At 43.4% G+C, this 24,079-nt stretch overlaps 1 protein-coding gene across 6 annotated transcripts in view; it reads left to right on the top strand.

Annotated features, from left to right (window-relative positions):
* The window catches only part of klhl4 (kelch-like family member 4), an 80,696-nt gene that overhangs the window by 35,481 nt on the left and 21,136 nt on the right, over positions 1 to 24,079 (top strand). The gene's annotated exons all lie outside the window — the stretch shown is intronic.

The following is a 24,079-nucleotide window of genomic DNA, read 5'->3' as shown; positions in this document are numbered from 1 at the left end:
GTGTGGAACGAGCAGCAGTCCACTCTGTGCTGCCGGGCTTATGTCATGCATGTCGTTATTTTTGTTTATATTTCCGTGAATGAACCTTGTGTTTCATGCTGGTTACCCTCTTACAGTGTTTGCGAGACACTCACACTCTCACACTCACAGACAAGGAAATTCACTTGAATTTTGCAGTGAAATGTTGAGGCAAAATTCCTTTTTTTGTCTGCAGATGTTTTTCAGAGTAATGAGATGGGGAATATTCTGATTAATCAGTCACGCTTTGCACATGTAACAAAATTCGACTCGAGGCAAAAAAGGACGGCCGCATGTTTTTTCACCGGAACTTGTTCTGATGGATGCAACACGGCCCCCCCCCTCCCGTTCCTCTGGAGGAACCTAATCGAGATGTGGATAATTGTGTCCGCATGCAGCGGCTCCTGGGAGAATTTGAGTAGCAGCCTGTCAGCAAGAAATTTTTCTATCAGAGTGTACATATCCGCACCGATACACGCGTCTGGTAATGCGCCCCCCCGCCGTGCACCTCCGCAAACTCCCAAACTGTTCGGCGGCAGCCTTGACAGGGGGGCGATGACGTCATCACGCCTTTCACCGTCAGTCACCCTTCCTTTTCGTCTTTGCCGCCTGCGTGTCACAGGCCCCACTGCCGCTGAGTAACGACGCCTGTCAAATCCCTGAGCCTTGTCTGATGACACTGTAATGGGTGCATCCATTCAGCAGCGGAAATGGGGCCGGTTCAGGCGGGGACTTTGTACACAGACCTGGCAGCGGGCAGCCGTTAGCCCTTGTTGTGACTGCCTTTGGATTTCAGTTTGAAGTCTTGTGCAACGTGATAGGGCAAGTCAAACAAAATACAGACAATGCTTCTCAAGATGCCAGTTACGGTACTATCAGGGCAACAGACTCCGGTGTAAACCCTGTGAATTATATGAATCCTAAAGGCATTACTAATAGGCAATGCAGTGTTAAAATCAATGCCTGATCGATTTAGCTACTGGATACATAAATGGACAATGGTCAGCGTAGTTGTAAAGCAGGGCGATCTGCTTTCCTGTAGGACGCTGTGGATGATACTGAAGCTAAGTACAGTGTTGTTTTGCTACTTTCTTACTAAATACAACTAAATCCTGCAAACTGGGACAACTAAGAATGTTTCAACAAAATGCCGAAACTCGGCATATTGCAGCATAAAGAGTGTAAACATACCAGTTTACTAACCAACAGATGCGCAGGAAACGTGATAAATCGGCATTTTTATGCCCATACTGTGTCTTCTGGGGGAGAGCTTGATTCACGAGGCTTGTCCGGTCGGCTTACTGAATCAATACTACACAAGTACAATAGCCGTGTACAACTAATTTAGCATCTGCGTTTCGTAAGTCCCCTGAATCCGACCCGACGTCACAAAAAGTCGTCCGTCTGCGCGACATTAATAGCTATTTCTGCTTCGCACCTGCTACCCGTAAATTAGCCAGAATCTTCTTCTGGAAAGACGAACCATACAGAAAATCTCAGCTCTTCATTGTTTGCGATGCGTCTGCGCCTACCACCCCCGTGACAGGCAGCTCATAATTACATTTGTAGCATATGAAACTAGCGAGAGTATCTGTGGGAGTTTTATGTAAAATGACGGCCTTGGGAGGGCATGTGCCGCTGGGCCGGACAGCATCTTTGGACAGCAAAGGGGAACTTCAACCTACGGGGGATACCCATGACGTGCGGCTCCTTTTAATCAAAGCTAATTTTCTTTTTTAAGCCACCAGAATTTAAGATTACTTAATGCGACTAATTAGAGATCCCAATAGACATGTGAAAACGAACCACATAAGAGATTCCGCTCCATCAGATAGATGCTAAATGTGGCACCTCCGCCACCAACTGCAAATCTGCTGCGCTCTGCAGCGAAGCCCTTCACGTCCTTCTTTGTTTCTTTGTTTGTCTGTCCTGGGTGCTCAAAAAGATGGATGCTAGCCAGCAGCGTGTATCTGCCAGGACCTAAAACACTCTGGATGTGTGTAATGTATCACTACCCTGAACTGCGTCGCCTTTCGACGTTGGTGCGGTTCCAATGCGGGCCCACATGGTCGATTGCGGGAGGTGTGTCCTTCAGCTTTAAGAGGTAATATTAAAGCAAATGCACTGATTTTTTCCCCCTTTGGATCAATACCTCCCACTCCGAATTAAAACCGCAGTACAACTAAGCCACATGGCCGCCCCGTAAATCAAAGCACACTTAAAACACCCGACGTCCACCACTGAGAGCAGCATGAAATGAAGGTCATCCATCAGCATTCGGCCCTTCGTTTTCACTTTGGAGGTAGTCTTTAACCTCCGCGCGTCCGCTAGCCCCTATGTTGCGGGGGGTCGCGCCATCGGCCACGTTCCGTTCGGCGGGCATGGACCGCCTGATCTAGCATGCAGATTTCGAGCTTGCCAAATGGCGAGAGCAGCCACTTCTAAAGCTCTTCAAAGCCGCCCGGCCTAACTACTGCAGCTGCCATTACTGACTGTTAATGCCTTGTGAAGTTCACACAGGGAGGTAGTGAGATTATGTGGGGGGTGTGTTAGGGGGGGGGTGGAGTTTTCTTGCCTCTCTGCATCACTGTAGATGCAGCACTTATACAGATGCTTCGTCTGTTCCTGTTCCCGTAACCAGGCTGTTTGCCTAATGCACTGAGTTCAAATATTAAACAAATATCTGTATTAAATATTTAACAAACCAACACCCATAAGATGACAGGCGAATGGCATCGTTTCGGCTGGAAAAATTCTGCAGAAGTGTATCGAAGAATCATCCACGACGGGTCTGTGTTCACAGCTGGATTAGCGAATCCAAGAGGTTTATCTTGCTCTGACGGATACAAGAATGAGGCTGGCATTTAGTCACATTTTAATTGAACCCCCCCCCCCTTTTTCCTTCTGCTGGGGTGTCTAAATGCGGTCTCTCTAAGGAGGTGCTGACATCACCGTGTTAAGATGATGTGAAGCATTTATCACGCCCAGTGGATCGGTGTCCGGTCCAGTGCTTACAGTTTTGACAAGGAAAAGAAACATCTACAGCGTTTCAGGAAACAAGCTGACAGTCAATGTGCGACAGCAGTGTGTTTTTTTCCCAAAACAAAGAGTTTACCGCCGTCGTTATATATGCATGTCGTATCTTTCCACAGACCGATGAAATGCTGAGGTTATCTTTTTAAATCATCGTCAGATAATATCACAATCATCAGTATTGTCAGTGTAGCTTTTCCCTTTGCTGTTTTTCTCTCTGAATTTAAATGCACTTGAGGATAAGAAAAAAGAATTCAGCAGAGAAGCACGGAGACTTCAATAGTTAATGAAACGATCTGCCGGAAATGTGCAACCAGCCATGTTGAAAACGGCCTTATTAATGTATATCTGTGCAGAGGGGAGACCTCGTTTGACTCCGAGGCAGAGATCCAGTTCGTGCTCTCTGATTTAATTTACATAAGTGCTTTTAAATATGTATTGTCACCGTAGAAAGATGTTGGCCTGAACTGTGCATGTCCTGTCAGATCTGGCAGGAGATCGGAGGCAATGAATAAATTAATTATTAGCAGGCGGTGAGGTAAACTGCTGGGGATATCATGCTGTTGATGTTTTGTCAGTAGTGGATAATTCTGGGAGATTTAAAAATATTTTTTAAATGATTGTCTGGAAATGGATAGGGGGAGGCATGAGGGTTAGGAACACAGACTAAGCTAGATCCCTTCGGGTCAGGCAGCAGGAATAGGGTCCAAACCCAAACATCTGGATAACTGTATTCAAATAAAATAAACTGTCACAATTGAGGCTGGTAACAAAGGATGAGCAGGTAACAAATGATGATTTTCTTTTTGGTAATATCCATTTTTGGGCCTTTTAAGTGCACACCCATGCCAATTCATTCTTTGTATCAAAGTAAGTTTAATTAATATTCCTACAAGGCCATTTTCCCCTTAGAGCTTCAGTGGGAGGTGTGGGCTTCTCCGTGGGGTTGGACTGTCATTTACAGTGCTGCTCTGTAGGGACAAAGCATATTGTCACCACAGCCTCGGTTAAAAAATAACCTTGCCCCAGCAGTTTTTGGAAAAAATCGTTAAAAGACAGCAAAATGGGGGTGGGGGGCTGGGGATCAATCTAAATATATGTGGTATTGCAAAATGGGAACCACAGCAGGAAACGTGTGGAACGTATTTAGGTCAAGCTGCTTTCTTCGTGAAAGGGATCAGCGAATGTAAGTCACCTGCACAGGAAACAAAACAAATATTACCTGCCATTTGACTGAATATGGAAAACCTTTATATCTACATCTTATTTATTATAATTTCTCCATTTATCCATCCATCCATCCATCCATCCTCTACCCGCTTATCCAGGAGCCTGTCTGAGGCCAGATAAAGCACACGGGAGACAGGAGACTAGACCTTTTAAGGGCACACACAAATGCACACCTTTACATGTACTGTATGTAACAATTCATAACCTATTTATTAACAAATACTCAGTGGATGTGTTTAATAAGTGTCAATATATCGCATATATTGAGCTTATTCTGAGAATAAGCTGTTCCCCTGTTGTGTGAATTTTTTAAGATAAAATATGGCTGACAGATGTTGACAATTACATTAAGCAATAATCACCCTGTAAATGTGTTGGTTAGTTACTGTTACAGTGTATCAATCTTATTCTGCGTTGTTCCGATCAAATAAAGTAAATTAATGTAAACAAAAGGCAGCAATAGAAATCCCATTTAACTTGAGTGACTCGCGTAATCCAAGGCTGGGGAGACACCTGCAGTTCACATCTAAAGCTCTCACAGACCAGAGAGCAAAAGGTCAGGGATGAAAGGTCAGGAACGCCTTTGATCTTGGTCCACATGTCCTCCAACGCTTCAGAAAGAAGATTCGGCCCTTAGAACCTCCTAGTCTCCTCTTAAATTGAAGTTGAAATGAGGCCACATCTATCTGGGTTATGCCACTGACAATATTTACTGTTATGTTTCGTTCTTGCTGGATGAAAATGAACTTGAATTATATTAAATAACAAAGTAGCTGGATGTGACAGTGTCTAAGGTTACGTATTATTTTGTTCAATGCGCTGATAGACATCTCTAATGCTTATTGTCGTCTCAGCATTAAGTATTTATGTTATTCATTAACCTCCTTTGACAAAAGGCCTCAGAGAACATGGTGAACCCAGGACAGTTTAAAATGGGTGAAAAGAGCTGCGGTTCTGCAAACAGTCTAGAAGCCCTGGTGAGATATGAAACAATGGCCCGGGAATTTAAATGTCTTGAATTATAAATGCTAAGTTTATGAGATTTTGTTGTGAGATGCCCACGGGAAAAATGAGAACCCGAAAGTGCCCAGACTGTATTTTCTCCAAACTGTTTTCCCTAAAACTTATCACTGCCCTGCATTATTACTTTGAAGATGTGTAAGAATATTTAGTCTAAGAATATCCGTGTTGAGAGCATGTTAAACCTGCCTTTTCACACCTAGCTGCGGAAGCTGGAAGTCCTGCTACATTCGATTCCATTGTAATCTGGTCCAAGCATTCGTAGCTTTGGCCATTCAGTTCCTTGGTAATGCTTTTCTCTAATTGGGTGGGAGATTTCAAATTATTATTGTCTCATCCAATCAAAGTCCAGTGGGTGCGTTTCCTGCCACTAACACAAGCCTATCTTAGCTCCTTCATTTGATGATGGCCATTGAACGCAGGCCAGGAAGGCATGTTTACTGCCAACTTACGGATAAATCTTTCCAGTGCTCTTATTATTACTTTACACAAGCTGCTAGATCCTTGATATCAGCAAGCCCGCCATCCAGGGAACGCAAATGGAGAAGCGTTTATTGAGGTCAGCTGTTTGCCAGATTTTAACAGCATGAAAGTACAGCTTTTTTGGGGACATATGCAACCTAATGAGAGGCTTGCATAAGATACTGTTTGCGGAGAGAAAATGAAAGTGGATCGTGAAATTTCAATTTTATTAATTGTGTTTAATACTGAAACATATTATAGTCTTCAAGGAACATTAATCAGTTTATTTACCTTCCTATGGACCCGTAAGACAGAATATAAAAATCTCATATATAAGTACATCTGACTAGTACCCAGTGGAACCGACTTGTGCCTCCAGAGCTGCTTCAAGGATACATGTGTTCTGGGAGGCTTTTCTGCGCAGAGCTCTTGTCCAGAGCTGTTATTTTTGCACCCGTGCCCTTCCTGTTAGCTTTAACGAGTCTGCTCATTCTCCTCTGACCGCCCTCATTAACCAGGTGCTTTTAGCTACAGAGCTGAACTGACTGAATATTTTTTTTCTTGCTCATCACATTATTCTCAGTAAACTATGGATACCATAATGCTTGAAAACGGATGTCTCCGAGTTGCTGAAGCCAACACATCTGGTACCAACAATCTCACCGTCTTCAAAGGCACTTAGACCACGTGTCGTCACCGTTGTAATCCTTAGCGGAACAGTGTCTACAGGCTGCGGGTATATGCTCAATGTTTCAACCCACAAACTCAACAACATGCCATTGAATTGTGGGAGGAAACACTGCTAAGGATGGCCCCTCCCCTACCTGCCATTAAAATTGCTATGTGTGATTTTAGTAACCCCAACCTTGCACCCATAGCCTCCAGGGTAGTCTCCGGACCCCCTGCAACCCTGGATGGATGGATGGCTGGATGAATGGATGGATGGATATATTTACTTTATAATTATTGAGAAAGGGGCAGGACATACAAGAATTTTCTTCTTCCTGCTCCCCTTATCACTTATGGATTGTATGTAATGAACAGTATATGTTTGTGGCTTAATGGTGATATTGGAAAAATTGACTAAGTGTAATAAATTGATATCGATTGATTGATTGATTGATTGATTGATGAAGAGATAGTAGCCCCATCACTGACCATTATAGTATTGGTTCAAGAATGGGCAGAAGTACTAGACTCGCGACTCGCTCCTATCCCATAACCCAGACCAGGATAAATGTTTAAAAATGTATGGATGGATGTATAAATGGACTGTCTTGCACACACAGGCAAGGGTATCTTTATAGTAAAGGTAAATGGGAAGGGGGGGGGGGAGGTATCCAAATATACAGATTTGTGAAGAGAATAAACAACCTATGACATCTTTAGCGTTGAGACTGATTGAAGAATACGACAGCTCTGATGGCTTCCGAGGGGAGCAATATTAATAATTTATGAACGATTTTCTGTGTGCTTGAAGGGTTTAAGGTGACGTTAGTGAGGAACTCCATTCTAAATATGAAGTGTTTGTCACAACTAATGGATTAAGAGTGTCCATTGACTCATTATAAAAGGCTTTCATTGTAGCTGAGGGATAGGGCACTGTGTGCCGGCCTGCTTTGGTTGTCTGGCAGGAAAATGAAAGTCTGTGCAGGGTTATCTGATCCACTGATGTTTCCATCACGCTCTGCAGCATAAACAAGAAGTATGTCAATCAGACACGTCTAGGCACTTGCGCCCAAGTCATTCTCCAAAGACGTATCGACACATTCTGTCACTGTGTGAGGAATAGCACAATTGGACGTTTTATGTTAATTTCTGCTTGACATAATTTGCCAGAACTTGTCACCTGGATTCGTGTCAAGTTTCTTTTCCTGAATGACTTCAATGCCCATGTTGTCGATCTGTTCCCAGATTTCTCTTACACACTAAATTGACACCCTGACCCATTTATGGAATTTTCTGGGTCTCGGCACTACAGATGCGTAATTTATGTGGTAAACTGCCCATTTAGTCAATATTTATGGCCAAATCCTATGCCGATCTTCAAAGAATGCCTCAAAAAATTTCATCCATGAACTATAGCTTCTGGCAATTCTGAACTGTGTCATTTTTGGAAGCCATTAAATGTTTTGACAGTGTGCCTAGTATCTTGGCTGATTTCTGTACTGACCTTGGGTCTTTCCAAAGCTACATAAATACATATGTCTTAGTACCACAGTGAAAGTACACACAGCATGTGCAACCAGAATGTGATGTAGAAATCACCAGGTTAAAATGTAAGCTAACAAAATGTATATAAACATAGATGACAGCGGATTAATAAATATAAGAACTAAACTGTTTGAAATTTAATCGCAAGCACCAATATAAATGTGACAGAGAGTTCTGCCAGTAACATCAGAAAAGAAAATCAATTTTTAGTATGAACTAACAAAATTGACCCTGGACTAGAAATGGGGTAGAAATTCTGGTCTATTGTCGTAATATTCTTTATTGTTCGAAACACTTAGACAGAATAAAATGACAAATGGTTATTGTGTCATGCATTAGGTAATTAGTTTTTTTTAACCATCTCAGCCAATGATTATAACAAGTGTTTTAAACCAAAACGCTGCACAAATATCGCTCATGTGGATCGATTGCATATTTCTTGGCTTGTATTCAGACACACGCACATCTCTGATATTTTATAACATAAATATTACAAAATGCCATTATTGCAAAAACTATGAGGGGATATTTAATCGGGCAATCCCCCCAGTATAGACATTCAGTAATGACTCCATACACACTTGTAATCTGTTCTGTACTGTCTAGTGATCTACAGAGCTTTATAAAGCTCATCGTGCCAGTTCTCCTTGATGCTACCATTTCACACCCGTGTGCTCACACCTCCAGTATGCACACACACACACACACACACAGGCAAATCTCACTCTTTTTCTTACATCGCTAGGGCCCAAATGAAGGAGATAACTATAATTCCTTTTGTCAAGACACAGCTAAATGATCGGGTCTTCCTTCCTCCCAAAATTGTGCTGAAACTGTTAGATACTGAAGGTAGATATCGATCGGGTTTTCCGTCATGCTGTCCTGAAACGCTGCCCGATTACGGTGAAAATGATTTATTAGGATTTGTTTTTGCCAGTTAATACCTTGTGCGCTGTGCTCCTTGTTACAGTAGACAGCGGGTGGAGGGGTCAGTATCGCTGCCCTTGAATGATGGAGCAGGGCCCTTTCATCTCCCGTGGAAATGAAGAACTGCTATCTAAGTAAATTGCCTGCCAAGTGCAACACCTTGTTGTTTTTTTATACATTTCCTGCAGCCCATCTTATCCAGAGCCCATTACACAGACTCTGGGTTACTGACGACTGCATTCTGGCATCGACCAAAATGGGAAGGACTGAGCCGGCCAGCTCTGGTGGCTCCCTGTCTCCTGCACAGTTTCACAGCACGCTTGCAGGAGCAGGTGTGGCGACGCAAAATCACGCTATAGATGACACGTTCCAAACCCTGTATTTTTTCATTTAACATCGAAGTATGTTAGTCTTCTGTGAGTGTATAGGCCACGTTTATTCATTTAAAAACAGTTTTAGGTTGCATTTGTTGGCCGGTAAGGATGCACAGCTTCTCTGCTTGAAGTTCTACATTCAACAGTCAACAATGTAATGCAGCCATGTATACATGAGAAAGCCTCTGAATCAACAGACAACTGAGGTGTCCTTTACCTCCTTCTTGGGACAGTAGGCACCCTCCTGATTCCAGAAATGAAAGAGCGACGAGTCACAGGTTTAGGGCATTCGGGCCTCAAGCCCCTAATGAATCTGAATGAACCCCAACTGATATGTTTAGCTCGGATGTTTTAACAACTACGCTTTCAGTCTGAGAATTCCATACATCACAACAGTGCCAATCCAGGGCTACGTTTCCCAGAACCTTGGTAATGCTATGATTAAATTCAATTTAATCGTATTTGTATAGCACATTTTCACATCGTTATATCGTCTCAAAGCACTTCACATTACCCCTGTCCAAAGCCCCCAATGAGCAAGCCAGGGGCAACAGTGGCAAAGAAAAATTCCCTAGAAGGAAGAAAACTTGGGAGGAACCAGACTCAAAGGGGGAGCCCATCCTCCAGGGGCCGGCAGAGGAAGTCAAATGAACAAGATGACAAAATCCTAATTTCCCTTGTCCAAATTTTAACATTTGAGTCTCAGTGCTGGAGGGCAGACAGGTGCTGGTGCTGCTTCTGATGGCAGGATGAACAGTGAAACAGCAGCAGGGAAGGAAGGAGAGACGTCACAGGGACATGGGAGGGCAGGCCGGCAAGATGCCACAGGGACATGGGAGGGCAGGCCAGAAAGATGCCACAGGGACATGGGAGGGCAGGCCAGAAAGATGCCACATGGACATGGGAGGGCAGGCCGGCAAGATGCCACAGGGACATGGGAGGGCAGGCTAGAAAGATGCCACAGGGACATGGGAGGGCAGGCCAGAAAGATGCCACAGGGACATGGGAGGGCAGGCCGGGAAGACGCCACAGGGACATGGGAGGGCAGGCCAGAAAGATGCCACAGGGACATGGGAGGGCAGGCCGGGAAGACGCCACAGGGACAAATGAGGGCAGGCCAGAAAGACGCCACAGGGACATGGGAGGGCAGGCCGGGAAGACGCCACAGGGACATGGGAGGGCAGGCCAGAAAGATGCCACAGGGACAAGGGAGGGCAGGCCAGAAAGACACCACAGGGACAAATGAGGGCAGGCCAGAAAGACGCCACAGGTAGTGGAGGCATTGCAGGCAGCAGGGTAGGCAAGATATCTTATGAACATCATAAACTTGCAGGGATTGGGGCAAGGTGGACCAACCCTCCGACAGATCTGTCTCTAATCTAAGTGCCTGACGTCTTAAGATCCCAGCAACACTCCTGCTGCCACCTAAATGACACAAAACAGAAGGACTACGGGGATAGTGGAAAAGTTCCAGCATAAACTGGTTTCACAATCACATGGTGGTTACTGTCGCCTACAAAGCAACAGCACACCTTAGTACGTACAACATGATTGTCACAAAATAACAAAACAGCCACTATTGGTTTGTTTGCTCTGGCAGTCATTGTTCCTTTGCACTGTCGCGGTTGTGGTATCGAATCCAGCCCAGCTTTCTGTGTGTCTGGAGGTTGCATGCTCCTTCTGCATTTCTGTGAGCTCCTCAATGCATTCATAAAGTACCCTCAGTGCCTGAATGTGCATGTGAGAGATCCGGAATACTCAAGCGTCTTGGATGCCTCATCCTGTCTGGGGTATACTCCATCAAAAGCCTGATTACGTAAGCAGTTACTACGGATGGATGCGTAGTGAAATTTAAAAAAGCTATTACAAAGGAATTTCAGGAGGAAAACTTGGTTTTGATGAAGATGTGCTGCAGAGAAGCCCATGACAGCACAGCCCTATGTATGCTTGCCAACTCTTTACGACAGAATGGGTTTGATGCATCTGCTGGAAATGTCCAGGGGATTATGCGTCATATTCCCTTTGAAGACAGCTCAAAGTTCTAGGTAAAGGACACTGAGTCACGGTCCCGTTTATAATTGCTGCTTGGTATTCTATCGCGGACAAAATGACATTGCATTATATATACAGTGATAGAAAGTTAAAGTCAGCCCTCTCACGTGTGTTAACATTGCTGCGTATTAATGTCGAGAGCTGAATCCCCTGTTATTGGAATCACGCTTGCCCTCTTTCAAAGGCTTCGCATGAGAGAAAGTGCATCGATTCTGTCTGTCTTTATTCAAACAGCAGAGGGGTCTTTGAAGATGATCCCTCGCGATTCTTTTTTAACTGTGACTTTGTGCAGTCTGCCATTTTAAATGTGTTCATTCCTATTACACTTGAAGGATGTGGTGGCTCAGTGGCGCACTGGGCAGGAGTGTCGCGGTCACGTCTGTCCCTCGGCCCCCGTGTTGGTGGAGCCGGTACGTGTTTTTTCATGTTTGACTGGGTTCACAACCTAATAACATGCTGAATGGAGAACAGGCATCTGTAACGCGTCTGTTGTGTGGATTTGTATCCTGATGTCCCATCAGCCGTGGAGTTCCCCCGCAGTTTACTTTCTGGGAAAGCCTCCAGGTTCAGGAGTTTCTGACAGCGCGCTGGAGAAGCAGGGTGGGAGACGGATGGACAGGTGGACACTTTTTGGTGTGGCCGTCTCACACTGACGCAGGCTGGTAGCCCGGGTGTCACAGCAGGGCCGCGTTTCGCTTATTTTCATCCAGCGCCTTCGGCTGTTGGGTACCCTGGCAGCCGTCCGCGGGTGGTTTCGGTGTTGGTGAATACGGAGGCGAATCCAGTCACTGCTTGAACGGACTTAATGCTCCAGCCGCCGCGAGCATCAGAAAATAGGACAGGAGAGAGATCGATAGCTGTCGATGCGCCTGCTTTCAGAAGGCACAGTGGGCGTGAAATGCAATGCAAACTAACAAAAAGAAAATAGGGTGATTAAAATGGTTATTTACTGAAAATCAATTATTATTTATCAAGCAAATCAGCGCTAACGACCTCGAGGTATTGATTTTTTTTACCAGATTAGTATGACAAACAAGAGAGGGGAACTCAGGGTGTGTAAAAAAAAAATAAAAAATCGCAGCACTGGGAGTTTTCAGTGGGGACAAAAGGAGAGACGTTCCGGAATTTTCCTGTTTGCTGCCCATGATCCCTGAGTGACCTACAAGCTGCATGCAGGAATGCATCGTTTTTCGGGAACGTTCCCTCAGTGGTGTCCTCTTTGCCTTTTCTCCCAGCACCAGGCAACGGGCTCTGCTCCTCTGATGATTAAGCAAACACAACCGGATAAGGCAAGAAGCGTTCAGCTGTTATTATAATAGAAATGATAGAATGATCAAGCATGAAAAATTGTTCAAAATTAATGCATTGTGTGCAGATGTGCCAAGGAGAGCATCCCTTGTAATTCCTAACCTGAAACTGCCAGTAGCAGAAAAGCTACTGGGCTCTTTGTGAAAGTGCCCTTGAATATGAAATATAAAACATAAGAAAAAATTGTATTTAAATAAACCAAAAAAAAGTAAATTATACAAAAAAGTTGTATTTAAATAAACCAAAAAGCAAAAAACTTACATGATAACTTTTGAATATGTGATTAGCTCTGACTGATGCACGGTGCATTATTCAAATCATCAATGACTTAATATGTGATTCGTTAGTATTTATGGGGTCAAATGATTTAATTGTTCATGCAAATCTATGTTAGTCATTCTGAGCTGATTAGGAAAATAATTTTAGTAAAATGTGGAGCGTTGAATTTTAATGGAGTTTAAAGCAGGCTCTTCATAATTAGGCCTATATGACAGTATGGGACAGCAGTTACTATATTTGTCTGGCAGGTAGATTAGCTTGACCCATCTTGTTCCCTTATTAGACACACACACTTATGTTTGGCTAAGAACAGAAGCTGGGGACAGACTGTACGGTCAGCCATTTTTCTAGTGCCCCTGGAGCAGATTTTAGGCTTAACAGCCTTTCTCAAAGGCCCATCAATGATATAGCTTATATTTGTACTTGAAATGTTGTTGGTTTGAGTCCTAGGAAAGCAGTCGTATTCCTGCCGTAGTTTGCTTAAACATTGTGCCTTATACAAATCCCTCAGGAAACTGGTCTGTTATTATTATGAATTGCAAGTGGTATTTTGGTTCTCTTAAAGGCAATGGGTTCCTTTCTAAAAGGCATGTAACACAGTGAAACCAATGAGCTGCCGATGTATTAGTAATCAAAAATAATCATCATATACCAACAATCATTCCTATCCCAGTCATTCAAAAATAAGAAGGGACATGAGGAAGACACACAAACCGTAGGACAAACTGGGATAGGAACGCAATCTCTACTAAAAGCTTTTCATCCATTATTCATTGGGAAATATATTGAACAGCAACAGTGTCGAGAAACACATTTATTACAATTGAAAAATAAATAATGCCTTTAGGGGGAAAACTTTCTCCGCACTGAGGATATGAAAATAATTATCTGTGTTACAAACCATCCCTTTGATCGGTGGAGCCAATAACGGCTCAGAGCGCAAATCCCCCGGCCAGCAGGATGGAGATAAGAAGCACGGCAAAGCAAGCGCTTCGCTCATTGATACGTGGGACTTTGCTGTGGACGGAAAACACGCACGGACCCTCCGTCTAAAGAGGACTGTTAGCCAGCGAATCGCCCCAGGGGGCTCGTACCGCAGTAATCCATCTCTCTCCCCTCTGTTTCACCTTCAAATGCTCCTGTTTTCACTTCCTTGGCCTACATTCAGTTTTGGACGAGCTCCTAGGCTTCTGATGCCTTCTCAGGAAATCAAATAAACTGAAATTAGCCATGAGTAAACGTGATTTCCGCGATCGCACCGTGTGGTAAAATTGTTCAAGGGAAGCAGCTATATGTGAATGACGTTACATATTAACAGACAAATAACTTATATTGTTTTCATTTTTAGAACACTTTATGAAAATGATCGAGATTTGCCACACTCTGCCATATATTGATCATTTTTGTTTTACTTTTGTTCTATTCCTGACAGGAGCACTTGACATGCTCACCACGGCTGTTTGTTTGGTCCTGATGCGTTCCTTCATTTCCATCTCTTTTGCTTCCATTTCAGTCGCTTTTCTCTTAGTTCCGGTTGTTAGTTAATTCTCGATAGCATCAGCAGAATTACCATGCCTCTTATCAATTTGCCTGTAGCACCGACCCGTTCCGGACCTTTAAAAAGGATCGCACGTACATACACGAAACATCACAAGCTGGAACTAAGCATCTGCGCTCCTGTTATTCTTCAAGTTAATCGAATCTGAAAAAATAATTAAAGCAAAAAATGGATCATGGTTTAACTTTTTATTTTTTTGCTTTAATAGACACACCGCTGTGCAGACACACTACTTCTGCTGCCCGCTGCGCGTCCCATTTCATAAAAACTGTAATCTTAATTTCATTCATTAGTTTTGCTCAAAAGCCTCGTTCTCATTTTGAAGGCGGCTTGGTGGCTCAGTGGGTAGCAATGTGGGTATCTTACCCCTGCAGGGTATGTGTCTGTATGGAGGTTTGGCTGCTCTTCCTATGGTTACGTGGGTTTGAACCAGGAATTCCCGGTTTCCACCTACAGCCCAAAGCTGCTCAAGTGATTTGGTGCCTCCCGGCTGCTGTATGAATGTACATCTGTGCCTGTATGTGTGAATGGCCTGAAACAGATGGGTATTCTGTGTGGGATCTGCATTACCTCATGTGCTTTGGGTGTGATGAACTGTAGATTACTGTGACTAGGTAAGAGATTATTAAAATTGGAAGAAGTTTCATATTGTGTGATCAATGCTGCTTTCAAAATTGAGTTAGGTCTTGGAAATTGACTGCCATGTACTGGAAGACACCAGAAAGCCTCTATGCAGTTTTGTCAAAATAATTTACCGTGATTCACTGTGGTAGAATTCAATATATTGCAGAGCTGATTGTGATATGATTTTATCTGTATTCATATCACATTTGCTTTCTTCCTGGAAGTCTGTTTTGGAGTATGTTCTATTTTTCATTTTCTATCAGCAGGAATATTAAAAAGACAGAACACTGTGCAAGAGCAGTACCGAAATCTCATTAATCTCCATAAAATTGACAGATTGAATCCATTTTTCCTGTTGAACCCGGGTTTAGAAAATGAGATGACTGACAGCAAACATCCAGGAGTGAAAGTTTGGTTTGTCTAACTCTCAAATGTTGGCTCAGCAGATGACAGATTGTTAGTAGAGCATCTACTCAATCGCACCTTCTCAACAATTCAGCAATTTAAAAAAGTTGCACTGAAACACCACTGGAGAATCAATTAAAGTTAACTTAGTTGTTTTATGCAAGATGGTGGGGGATGACGTGTCCCAGGATCGGGTAAATTCAAGTGAGGAGCCTATTATTTCTGCTCATGAAATGTCCAGTATAAATAGCAGATTAGCGCTATAGCATTGTTAGCCTCTACTGATAGCCTGTCTACTGTTGCTATTATGGACGCCACTACTAATGCTGTTACTGCATGTATCGCAATTGTGTTGTGCTTTATTGTTAGATAATATGGTGCATGGCTACCTACCATGACATAAAAGCACACAATTCTAAAGCTAAAGGTATTTTTTTCTACCATTACTCTATACTGGATTTGTAAGCATACATGGTGAGTCAGCATTTTCTCTCTCGGGGTATGATGTGTAAATACTTGTACTTGACATGCAAGTAACATGATTTTAGCATGTGCCAGGATGCAAATCATGCCATCCAGGCAGACAAGACTGTCAAGCGCGGATGCGCGGAGGATGTGGAGATGTGAATTATTTAAAGACTTCTGCAGCTAGGCAGCTCGCGAAATATCGCAAAAACGTCTGAACTAATTAAAACTATTCATGAGGAAAGTAATTACAGTTCAGCCAATCCATCACAGCATTCTGACTGCTCTATATTGCAGTCTATGGCCCCAGTGTTTCATCAGGTCATTTTAAATGCAGGTATTCCAGTAGATTAAAATACCTGTACATAAATGGATAATGAATGCAATAAAACCTATTAACCTAATAAAAACCGTATGACAAAAATGAAAAATATAACATCAAAATACATTTTTGATGAACATATGAATATATCTCAGGACTGAAAAACTGCCGCGTGTCCAATGAGCCGCAGGATGTCATAATTCTTGAAGGTCAGAGGTGACTAATGTTTTGTGTGATATGATTCGTGATGCCCTTCTATATATGTTCCACGCCTCCCTACTACCTGTGGTGTGATGAAAATGCAAATGATGATAAAGCATTTGGTCTATTCCTATTTAACACAGGATAAACGTTTGCTGCAGAGCTGCGGTGTGTTTCCCGGAAATAGGTACCAGCTTGTAAGTCTTCAGCTGTCCTGGTTTCCACACCAATGCATCCAACGCATGCTGACTGACTAAATGCAGCAGGAGTGAAAACTCTACGGCAGTGCCTCAGAAATTTTAAGTTTTGTAGCTGAAAGAAGGGGGAAAAAATTAAATCGAAAGCAGACTGGCTGTAGCTCGGAGCTATATTGGTCCGTGGATGAAAAATGCCAAAGGCTAGATTTCAGTAGGTCAAGCGCACTGGGGATGGATGTAAAAGAAAGTGGCAAGAGGAATCGCTTTCGGGCCCAGTCTCTGAGCCTGGGATTCAGTTCGAGTTTTCTTTATCGAACACAGGATACAAACCCCAACTCTACTGCATGTTGCTGGCACACTGGGCTTTGTTTTGATGTAAAATGCAGAGCTTGAAAAGAGAGGTATGGGTATGATGCAAGACTGTGCTTGAGCCACAGAACCACACTAGCAGCGGTAGCGTCGATGTCTTTCGGCTCGCATCGGGGGGAATTATTTCACGGGTTTGTGACGGGGAAGCGTGACTTCTGCTGTTACAAAACATGCATAAACACCAGACGGTTGAAGATTAAAGGGCTGCCGCTGCTGTTGCTTGCCAGGTCTGTAATAAAGCACCGGCAACATGTTCCATTAAGGCACGATGTCCGTAGATTTAAATCTCCAGAAGGGTCAGTCTGGTTGCTTAAGTGCTTAGAGATGGCTGGGCGTCTAGCTTAAAGCTTCATTCAGTCTTCACAGGTTCCGGATGCATCACCAGCAGCAAAGGCACATTGCGAAATAGAATTCAAAGACATCTGGAGAGTATTGCATATATTCACATCGCATGTTAGGGCTTTGATGAACTGCGTCCTGTATCCTGATGAGAATGCCAGTGCGCTTCTCGATATCTGCAGCACGTCTGCATCCCAGCCTGCCTACCGGGAAACTGCAGGCATGAATGGCTGACCAGTTATAAATCCTTCATGTTTTCCATGTGATTATAGAGTAAAGTAGCTTTAAGTCAGCTGAACAAGAAGGCCAATCTTGGCCGAAGCTTACTGCTAATAAGATGAGCATCTGCTGAGCTCGGCAGAACTGCTGTTTTCCATTTAAGGCAGGGATAATGTTAGTACAGAGAACAATAAAAACGGACAGTGTAATTATTGCGGTGGGTATAGAGAGCTATACTCTAACCAGTACTGTATCTGGGTTTATGTGCTGTAGTGAACTCAGCTGTAAAGTGCCCTAAATTTATAGCGTGGAGTATAGAAGTGCATATATCAAGTAGTGCTCTCTTTTGCTTCAGTTCCTCCTCTTCCTGGCTGGCTTTGTGTCTGAGAGTAACCTGTGTTTTCTTTGACAGTCGCTGAAAGCAGCATACAGTGTTCATAACTATCACGTCCGAAGAGGAGGATTCTCCGTAAATAAATCTGTCAGTTAATCAACAACATCCTGACAGAAGAGCGATGACACTTTCCTGCAACTGCCATTAGTTTTTTGTTTACCGCAACTGCTGTTAATTAAAGCAAACATCAGTGGCCCATATTTGGGACGCACCTAGCATTTTTGGCATTACGCTCTAAAAATTACTGCATTAATATTGGCAGCAACGTTTATAAACAATTAAAGAATGTTATAAATGTCATGCATTGGACAATTAAGTAACTGCTGTTACTGGAATAAAGTTCTGCGATCTCTAAAAACTGGAAGCTTCCACAATTTCTAGCACTAATGTACATAATGATTCTGGGTGTGCTATATGGTAAGGTAAGGTAAGGTAAGGTAAGGTATGGTAAGGTAAGGTAAGGTAAGGTATGGTAAGGTAAGGTAAGGTATGGTAAGGTAAGGTAAGGTATGGTAAGGTAAGGTAAGGTAATATAAGGTAAGGTAAGGTAAGGTATGGTAAGGTAAGGTAAGGTAAGGTAAGGTAAGGTATGGTAAGGTAAGGTAAGGTAAGGTAAGGTAAGGTAAGGTATGGTAAGGTAAGGTAAGGTAAGGTAAGGTAAGGTAAGGTAAGGTATGGTAAGGTAAGGTAAGGTAAGGTAAGGTAAGGTAAGCTCAGAATGTATTCTGTCTTTACTGTCCTTCTGGACAGTGTTTGCCTTTCTGAAAGCAGCAAATGTAGTGCATATTAAATTATATTAAGCAGCAGTGAATATGAGTCGGGGTGGCATGGTGGTGCAGTGGTTATCACTGTTGCCTCACACCTCTGGGACGCGGGTTCGAGTCTCCGCCTGGGTCACATGTGTGCGGAGTTTGTATGTTCTCCCCATGTCGTCGTGGGTTGCTAAATTGCCCGTTGGAATGCGTGTGTGAGTGAATGGTGTGTGAGTGTGCCCTGCGATGGGCTGGCCCCCCATCCTGGGTTGTTCCCTGCCTCGTGCCCATTGCTTCCAGGATAGGCTCCGGACCCCCCGCGACCCAGTAGGATAAGCGGTTTGGAAAATGGATGGATGGATGGATGAATATGAGTTTCTCCATGTACATTTTTCTAACTTTGTTGATAACTGCATTTTGGAATTCACAGTGTGTACAATCCAAGTTTTATATCTGGCACCAGAAATCATTTTGGTATATGTGCTGCCAAAGCAAGCATCAACACAAGTAAAGGAATATTCTAGAATTTCTTGTGTGTGAACAGCAATGCTAGAAAATATTGCAAAAGATATTCAACGTCATTCTGTTTTTCCAATGCACTTGTATTCTAGAAAACAGTTCCTGACATTTGATTGTGGTTGAGCAAACTGAGGCTCAAATGTCAGTTTTACGAGCCCCCCGCGGGACGCAGCTCCGGGGCCCTGGCTGGAAATAGGCTCTCTCACCAGTCTTGTCTGCCTCATGCAATACCCCGGAGCATGCTTTGGAATTCATAACGACATGGTGACATTTAGCTCCAAAAAAGTGGTCACAGATCCTGTTCAGCTCTGGAACTGAGTGATAATTCTCACAGATGTTTGTAGCGGGGGAAAAGAGAGTGTCTTATGCAATATCTTTCACCGACTCGTGCTGTCAAGGTCAGCTTTTCCAATTGATGGGCCAAGTCAAGAGTGACACTGTCCTTTGAAGCTCATGGATTTCAAGGGGTTGGCCTCCTTTAGAAAAAGTACACTGTTGATGTTAAGACTGCAGATGTTTCTGGCAAAATCTGCCAAGTGACAGTGTCAAGGGGTGGATAGCCTCTCGCAATGCATGCAGATACATATTTTGAATCATATGAAACCTAAACATTTTTGTGTTCTTTTCAACAGTTAGGAGAAGTTTTACTGCAAACAGTGTTAAGGGTGAGAAAAGGTTCCTGTTTTAAACAAGAAAAAAAAAAAAAAACAAGCAGGACACATATTCTTCCTAATGGTCATTTTAAGTCACATGCCTACCACAGGGTGGTCATGTGACCCTTGGTAACACAAATCTCTTGATTAAAAGCAAAGGCGGGGGAGGCTACATTGCCTCTGGGGATGCAACTGTGAAATGCATAGACAGACACATTCATAAGAGCAGTAGCGTCAGTGTTCTTGCCAGCGTTTTAGTGTTGGTAAGAGTATGACAGCTCTTTTGTTGGGGCTCAGTTTCAGCCCATGTAAAACAAGATATTCCGCAGAGCTTACGTTGACAAGCTGACAAGATCCTCTGAGGACCACGTTTCCCACAATGCCGCATGCCTTTGAAGCATGGAAACAGTTGGATGAGAGGTGACAGATAAAGCCCATTCACAAGTTTATCTGGCTGTTGTCAGAGCCATACATTGCGCCAACCGGTAGCCGAAATCGTTGCCCACACCACCAATCCGATTACCCGTAATTCCTTGATCTTTCTGCACAGGGACTCCAGCTTGCAGTTTGGTGACTAACCCCGGCATTAGCTACACATTAATAATTACACATGCTCACATTGTTTAATATCTGGGGATAAGAGAGAATGCAGCTCATTACTGGACTCAACCTACCCCCTCTCTCCCCCATCGACCCGCTTTTCAATTGCCTCTAAACCCAGCGGACTTTTAGTAAAAATTTTCACAGTATGAATTTTAGCTGTGGTATAATTAGTTGTGGTCTATGGAAAATTAGCAGATGATTCAGGTGCTATATCACTAAGGCCCAAAGAGTCAATTGAGTCGAATCAATGAGTTGAGTCAACTGAGTTACCTTTTTGATCTCTCGAGTTACATTGAGCAAATTGTAAAACCTTGTAAAAAAGCTTGTGCCAGATACTGCCATTTTTAAAGATGGATATTATCCCTTATCTAAAGAATGATAAAACATTAAAGATCATTTTCATGAAGACACTAGTGAAAGTCACACCGGGTGCAGGTCAGTAAGTGGCCTAAATTTATAGCGCTGAGTATGAAAGTGCATATATTATACTTTTTCATGACCCTGATTGACCATCTAGCAGAAGTTCCCCCTTAACACCATCTGGATGCCTTATCGGCAGCCCATTCTAACTGGGTGCTGATCTGGTATGATTTCACACACAATAACTAGCGATGATAGTGCGAAGTTTGCTATGAGGTATCAAGGCTATTTATTTGTTCTGAAGACCATTTAGTGTGGTGTGTGAAAAATGAGATTTTTGAAAGTAGTCCATACTTGAATTATTCATTTGTTTTGGGTAGAGAATTATTCGAATTAATTTTAAAAAGGAAAAAAAAATATGGCCACAAGACTAGACATCAATAGGAAGAAATAGCTGCTAATTATGAATAAATCTGACGAGGGATTACACTGCTGCTTCACACCTTCAGGGTTGTGGGTTCGAATCCCCCATCTCTTTTGTGTGTGGAGTTTGCAGGTTCATCCCAGGTCACATGGATTTCCTCCCCCAGCCTTGTGCAGCCCGGGATAGGCTCCAGGCCCCACCTGACCAGCATAAGAGGTTAGCATATGAATAAGTAAACAAATAGAAAAAGGTTTTGTTCTGTTTCCATGTTTGAAATAACTATCCAGCATTAATCACTATGATCCAGAGTTTGAACACAATTGCAATAAAGCTTTATGGATAAATTAAACCACACAATTCACCCATCTGCCTAGATACTATAAAACCGGAAAGGGTGGTTACAGCCAGGGCAGAGCCCACACGTATCTCTCTCTGCTCGCTCACCGGCAGCTGACAGGTGTAAACCGGGTCTTAGTGTAAAACCAGGCTTTATGTCCTGTCTTCATGGATCATGCTGGGACTGACGGAGTGCATCGATTACCCTATCCCGGCACTCCAGCTGGATTTATGGAACGATTACTGCGTGATTGCTGCCACATGTGATTACTGAGAGGCCTTTTAATTTACTTAGCAGATTGTTCTTCAACTTTCCTGAGTGGTACGACGGCGATTCTCCACTGAATTTTTATATGATAACAGTTTGAATATTCACAGTAATAAAACTGGCATGTGGGATGAGTGGGTCAGTAATGTCGCCTCCTATCTTCAGGGATGAAGGTTTGGTTCCCAATATAGGTGTTACTCATGGGGGGACACACATCCCACCTAATATTCAAAACCGTGGTGTTTGTCCCATCCAGTATTTTCCAGGTATTTGCTTTTAAAAATATGAATAAACTTGTCAGGAGAATTCGGTTCTCATTAAGCTACTGACTGAAGGGAAAAAACGCTTAGCTGTCGATTTCGGTTGCATGCACGTAAATGAAAGTATGCAGTCAGTATTGAAAGAGATGGGCAGTCTATACATAGTAATACGTACGAGGTCATACAGGATAATGTGAGAGACCAGATTTGACTCAGTCACTTAATGGATCTGTCCCTCTCCCCCCCCAGTATGGGTGACGACCTTCGTTCCAACCGCAGCTCCTCTGTGTGTGTGGGGCTTGTATGTTCCTTTTGTGTTTCTCCGGGTTCCCATTAAGTACTTTGGTTTCCTCCTGCAATCCAAGGTTCCCCGCAGTATGCGGGAAGGCTGACATCATGTCCAGGGCGTCCCTTCCTCTCCACTGGTAAAGGCTCCAGTTCACCGTAGATGGATATATCTATAAATTTTGATTCTCACTGGAACTCATACCCTGACTGTTGGGTTATAACCATAAAATCAAGACCACATTTTTTTCGAAGCTACTGAGACCTCATAGGAATGAGAACAGCTATAGATAACAGCAGCTGAAGGCTCAGATTATATGAATCTGAAGAAATGGGGTAGAATCTTCATTGCTCAGAGGAGGAAGGCACCGGTAAAAGCTTTGGATGCTTCGATATTCCAGGTGCTTCACCAGATGGCTGAGCTCCAGGAGAGACACAAAACCGGGTTAGAATTAAATACTGATTACAGCAGATTCAGCTCATTTAAAACCACCAACAATAGCATACAATGGTGCCTAATCCACATAATAAACAATTAACAAAACTCAGTTCCTTCAGCAATAACCCACAAAGTTAATTACATTTCTGAGGCAGAACAAGATGACATGGTTGATATGAGTTTTTTTTTTGTTGTAAAATTTGCATATAAATTCTGTGGATTAATATGCTGAATATGTATTATACTGCAGAAGACTGATCATACTGCCTGCAGGTCCAGCACGTTCTCATTGGTGGGAAAGTGCTGAAATGCCATAGGTGGGAAAAACGCCGTCTTCCCATTGGCAGGAAAGTGCTGGATTCCCATTAGCGGGAAAGTGGCAGATTCCCATTGATGGGAAAGTGCCGGATTCCAATTGGTGGGGAAGTGCTGGATTCCCATTGGTGGGAAAGTACAAACAAGACTTAAGTTGTTGGGATGAACTTTTCCCAGACTGTCTGGGCTCTTTATGTGTTCTGATAGGCAATTTTTTTAGAGCAGACACGGATTTTCTCCATGAAGGACAACAAAATTCAGCACCCACAATTTGCAGAGAGTTCCGGGGATTATTTTGTTCCTCCGCAGAAGCGTGTAATCCAGCGCTCTGCTGGGAGAGAGCTTAACATTTCCATTTATACAATACTGTTGTGCAGAAGAAGGAGCCGGATCTCATGGGAAGACCCACATCTGTCAAAAGACATTTCATTCCTTCATCGACTTATAGGATGCATTTTGAATGTAATGATACTGATTTGGGCCCTGACCTGCGTAAAGCAAACCGACGGGATTATCTGGGCGTCTGCCGTCTAAAGCTGCGTAATTAAGCACGGAACTGTGACTGCAGCTACATCGCGCCAATCTGCATTACGGTTTGGGACGTGTCACAGGGAGGGGGAGTGATTTTGGTGTATGCTGGGGGGGGGGGGCGGGAGCGCATGGGGCCATAGGAGCACGTTAAGGGCAGGCTGTGAGGAGGGGGGAGGGCTCAGGTGGTACTGGGGATGGCTAACTGCATACTTCTGGGGGGAGGAGTTAAAACGATAGCACCACACCCCCCTTACAAAGAATATGAAACGCCTGTGCTCATGCATGTCATTCTTCTTGCAATATTTGTTTTTATTATATATATTG

Source organism: Brienomyrus brachyistius, chromosome 10 (assembly GCF_023856365.1).
Source record: "Brienomyrus brachyistius isolate T26 chromosome 10, BBRACH_0.4, whole genome shotgun sequence".
Lineage (NCBI taxonomy): Eukaryota > Metazoa > Chordata > Actinopteri > Osteoglossiformes > Mormyridae > Brienomyrus > Brienomyrus brachyistius.
Note: the sequence above shows the minus strand (reverse complement) of the source record. Positions and strands in the feature narration are given on the sequence as shown.